This window comes from Dromiciops gliroides, chromosome 6, assembly GCF_019393635.1.
Source record: "Dromiciops gliroides isolate mDroGli1 chromosome 6, mDroGli1.pri, whole genome shotgun sequence".
NCBI lineage: Eukaryota > Metazoa > Chordata > Mammalia > Microbiotheria > Microbiotheriidae > Dromiciops > Dromiciops gliroides.
The window spans coordinates 68287194-68292690 of NC_057866.1; the positions used below are offsets into that span (position 1 = coordinate 68287194).

Below are 5497 nucleotides of genomic sequence, written 5' to 3' on the forward strand. Positions count from 1 at the left end.
AGCTTATATAATTAAAAGATTGCAAAGTTCTCAGCTGGAAGAGGCCCTAGGAATTAGCTCATCATAAAATCGTAGGACCATAGATTTAAACCTGGAAGGGATCTTTAAGACCATCTAATCCAGTCCTCTCAGTTCACAGAGAAGGAAACCTCTGGGAGACTTTAAATGGCTTGCTCATGTTACACGGTTCTATCAGAGGCAGGATTTGAAACCAGGTTCCTCATCCAGGTTCTTCATCTCTTTCTGTTAAACTATTTCTCAACCCCTCATTTTATAGATATGGAAACTGAGGCCACGAGAGAAGAAATGACTCTCCCAGACTCACGTGGGTAGTATGTGTCACAGACAAGATTTGAACCTACGTCTTCTAATTCGAAGTCTCTAATTCTTTCTATGGGTTTCCCTCACATCTTCTCTGTGGAATAGAGTTGCTAAGCTCCTAAAGGGCTTTCGGCACAGCACCATGATAACCAGAACACCAGACCTGTTCAATGTTGGGACTGTGGTCACATAAACATCAGATGAAAACCAGGGGGAAACCCCCCAACTAACAGCCTGTCAATTATCCAACTATTTCCAAATATCCAGATGTTTGGCATCAAGATTATAGACTGAGAATCAAAACATTTTTCAGTCTTCATGCAGACATGTGGTGGTACGTAGACATGACCTTAGTTTTCCATACTGGCAGCATTAAGAGGATAGAATTTTGAGAGCTATCGATACTGAGTACAAAGATTACAGATGACCTGGGTTCCCATGGTAGTTATGATGCTTCGTGGCTATGTGATCTGTATACATACGGATTCTGTCTTTGAACCTACTGAGTTTGGTACAAAGCACGTTTGCCTAACAAACACTTCTTGGTTAGATGATTAATTGATTGGTTAACTTAGACAAGTCTCACTTAACTTCTCTTAGCGTGAATTTTCTCAGCTATTAATAGGGATACCTGTCTTGCCTACCCTTCTCTTTGGCCTGTTATGGGGATGAACTGAGATAAAGGATGTGAAAGTGCCTTCAAAACTTAAAAGCACTATGAAAATAAAAGAAATTATCATTATTTTAAAAAAAGGTACTTCCTTTATATAAAAATTATTGTTGATGTTCAGTCATGTCTGCCTCTACAGGATTCTGTGGACATTCTTAGCAAAGATACTGAAATGGTTTGCCATTTTTTCTCCATTGTATTCCCATATTACAGATGAGGAACTAAGAGAAATAGGGGTTAAGTGACTTGCCTTGGGTCACACACCTAGCAAGTGTTTGAAGTCAGATTTGAATTCAAATCTTCCTGACTTTGGGCTTGATATTCTATCCACTGTACCACCTAGCTGTCATATATATATATATATACATATACATATACATATACATATACATATACATACATACATACATATATACACATACACATATATACACATACATATATATATATAAATATAAATGTAATCAGTATAAATATAATCGTTCCTATTCCAAGAAGATGAAATTTGAATCTACATGCCCAAACCTGACCCAAGGTACTTAGCTCTTAAATTATAAGTCATAAGAGGAGTAGATAGCAGGAGAGATATTTGTTGTTGAATTAATAATGAGAGGTAAAAAACTAAGCCAGCCAACTTGTTTCAGATCAGTTCCCCTATCAGGTTGAATCTCTGCTTGTGTCTTCAAGAGACCAAGGAGATGTTTTTAGTAAACAAGCCAAATCTATCATTTTCAGATTTTAGAGAGCCCTGGGGAGGAAGAGAGTCATTTTGCTAAACTGTTGCTTTATTTTATACTCATTTATGGTGGATGGTGGGGGTAGGAGTGCAATTTTTCTGTTTGGTTTCATCTGGTTTGGTCAGAACCATTCTTCTTAGTCAAATTACAATTCCCTCTCCTGGAAAAATTCCAATACAGGATTTTTGCAGGGGATCCCTGAGCTGAGAACCTCCATCAGGAGGCCTAAATTCTACTAGGAATTAAAACCAGAGTCAATGGGTTAGAAACCAATTTTCTTTCCCATATCTTTCACCACTCTGACTTACTGGTATGCACATATCCTATCTATTTCATATTTAAATTACACACACACACACACACACACACACACACATGCACAAGTTATTCCTATTCAATTATAAGGAAGGAAGGGACTGTGTTTTGTTTACAGTGCGTTACAGATGGAGGGAGGCAAAGATTGCTCAAAGAGCATTAAAAACCCATAATCTAACCACTGAAAACTACAAAATCCAAGCTCTCACTCCTACCTGTGATGAGTCCCCCAAAATTTATTCCATCCCACATGACTGTTAACTCCCCTAACAAAAACTAAATGGGGGATGCTCTATGGAAAAGGGTGATGGAAGAGCACAATAGAGAAATTACAACAATACTGAATATAGGGGATGGCACTAAGTGACAATTGATAAATGAGCTTGGATATGTACTAGGATTCTCACTCTACAGGAAGCTGAGGCAAGATTCTTGCCTTCAGAATCAGATACTTTATCAATGGATGATGCTAATTACATAATCCCTAGTTCTACTGTGGTGTAGACACAGGGCTAATTCCCTTAAATCAGATGGAGAGACAAGTTACCTGTGAGAGGGTCTAAAGCTATGTCCACTATAGTGGAAAGAGATAATCTCATTTGTATAGGGGTTGAGGGAGGTCAGAATGCAAGCTTCCTTGGGTTGCAACAGAGAAGTCTCACCTATGAGCAGATCCCCAGACAGAATACCTTGTTATACAAAGCCAAGATAAGTTAATGATAGGAACCTTCTCAGGAAAGATCTTTTACTCTCCTGAGGACTCTGTAGAGGTCTGAGCTGGATGTGCAACAGAACTTCAGGAGTAGTGACCTTCTCATAGAGACAAGATGAATTGTTTGATGGAATATACCAGTGGCCCTTAGACCTATAGGATCTAAGGTTAAGAAACCCTGGGCTCTCATCTGAAAAAAATGCATAAAAGAAATGTAGTATGGCCCTGGTTTAGTGGCTAGAGGATTTTAACTTAGGTTGGCTATACCATTCAGTAGAAGAAGGATTGCTATCCCACTTCCTATTGCAAGTAAATATCCACTTATCCAGCTTGGTAGCAAGAGGTGTGATGACCTCCATGAAAATGAATATATGACTGGAATGATCCCAGTAATCAAAGGGTTTGTAGAGGTGACTTCACTTAGGAATATCCTAAAAGAGCGTTGAAGTATTTTTTTTTTATAAGAAATCAAGATTTATTTTCCTTCAAGAATCTTTTCCTTCTCTATTAGAGCACCTGGTATAAAATTTAGGACCACTCTGTGGTAGTCCTTACCCACTCAGTGGCCTGAGCAGTAGGAGCCGCACACCAGTCCTCAGTAGCAGGCTGAGCACTCCAGTCTTCAGTAGGGAACTGCTGAATGGGCACAGATGGCACCTGCACTCCCTCAGACCAATAAGCCACCTCTGGTTGAGCAGCAGTGAATTCTGGGGCAGGGGCAGTCCATTCACCCTGAAATTCCTCCTTTGTCACTGCCTTCTCAGCTGTGGCCTGCTCTTCCTTCCTCTGGATCCCTGTAGAAATAAAGATCAGGCATCACTTCCCACAGGTGTTCACGGGAGATGGTACCATGCATACGTAGGACTTCACGGGCCAGCATCCACCACATCAGACCCACAGAGTGAACTCCCTTGTTGTTGCATGGAATGGCAATGTCCACATAGGGAAGTGGAGAATCTGTGTTGCACAATGCAATGGTTGGGAGGTTAACATATGATGCTTGAGTCAGAGGCTGGTGATCTGCCCGAGGATCAGTGACCACCAAGAGGTGAGGTTCCCAGAAAGTTGCCTGAATCTGGTTAGTGAAGGTGCCCGGGTTGAAACGTCCAGCAATAGGTGTAGCGCCAGTGGCAGCAGCAAATTTCAGAACAGGTCGCTGGCCAGTGCTCCTGGATGAGATAACACTAACATCAGCAGGGTTTTCAATGGCAACAATGGCGCGAGCAGCAAGCAGAAGCTTTTCCCAAGTTCTCTTCAAATTAATGATGTAGATGCCATCACTCTTCCTTTTGTAGATGTACTGTTCCATCTGGAAGTCTAAATTAGTGCCACCCAAATGGGTTCCTGCAGCGAGGAGTTTGAGGACATCCTCTTCCTTCATCTGCAATACATCCAGAGTCCCAGACATTGTGAAAGTTTCCCTTTAAAGTTACGACGGAAACCGAGTACAACGCTGTATGGATCCCTCTTCTGGGTAACGTGGAAAGGGCAAGAGTGTTGAAATATTAAAACAGTCATTGAACTATCAAGGAATTGATAGAACACAAACCCATTTGAGCAACTGGAAGGGAGTTTCTCAAGATTTTCTGTATTGTACATAATGTGTTATTTAAATTATTATTATTATTATTTTTTTTTTTAGTGAGGCAATTGGGGTTAAGTGACTTGCCCAGGGTCACACAGCTAGTAAGTGTTAAGTGTCGGAGGCCAGATTTGAACTCAGGTACTCCTGACTCCAGGGCCGGTGCTCTATCCACTGCGCCACCTAGCTGCCCCTGTTATTTAAATTATTGCGAGACTATGCTGAGTTTTCTAAAATATTACTAGATTATATGTTAATGACTATTGCACCAGTTTTGGTAGTAAGCATTTATTATTAATTAATATCACATATTATTCAAGTGTCTCTCTGACTTTCCTACTAGTCATAGGCTTACAGGCCTAAGTAATTATATACCCAGCATTGAGAGTAAAAGAGAGAGTCCAGGGGAGAAGAGAGCCAAGAGAGTGACCCTGGTATGCCCAGGGACTTTATCCTCTTTTTGGTAGAGGTGGGTCACCATACAGTGATCTAAGCTAATTGGTTAGCATCATTCAGCTCCACTGACTGACATGATTTGGGGTGGTCTAGAGATCAAATTCCAACCACCTAGGTGTGTTTCTTCCTTTAGCTAATAAAAAGGAAGGCTCATCCCAGGCTGGTTTTAGAGCAGCTAAAACTAATGTCTGGGTTTCTCCCAGAAATCCATTATTAATAATTTTTTTTTCATAATACCAGCCCCAGTCACCACTAAGATATTTTCCTCTTCAAGAAAAGGAATTAGAACTAGGGAAGGAGGTTATCTCAGCTACCCCAAAGCACTGAGCATGTCTGTTGTTGTGTTTCAGTTGTTTAAGTCGTTTCCGACTCTTCATGACCCCATTTTGGGGTTTTCTGGGCAGGGATACTGGAGTGGTTTGCCATTTCATTCTCTGGCTCATTTTACAGATGAGAAAATAAAGGAAAACAGGGTTAAGTGACTCGCCCAGGGTCACACAGCTAGTAAGTGTCTGAGGCAGATTTGAACTCAGAGAAATGAGTGTTCCTGACATCAAGTCCATCATTCAATTTGCTTTGCCACCTAGCTGAGCATGACATTAGCAGAAATACTTTATGGGTTTTTTCTACCTGAATCCATAGGATTTCATAAGGGGTCACAATAAAGACTGAATATATGGACTACACTGCTGTCTTGGACAGTA

At 40.8% G+C, this 5497-nt stretch overlaps 1 pseudogene; it reads right to left on the reverse strand.

The window, feature by feature from the left end:
• Positions 1-3283: 3283 nt before the first annotated feature.
• Positions 3284-4163, reverse strand: LOC122732346 (annotated as a pseudogene).
• Between the last annotated feature and the right edge of the window lie 1334 nt (positions 4164-5497).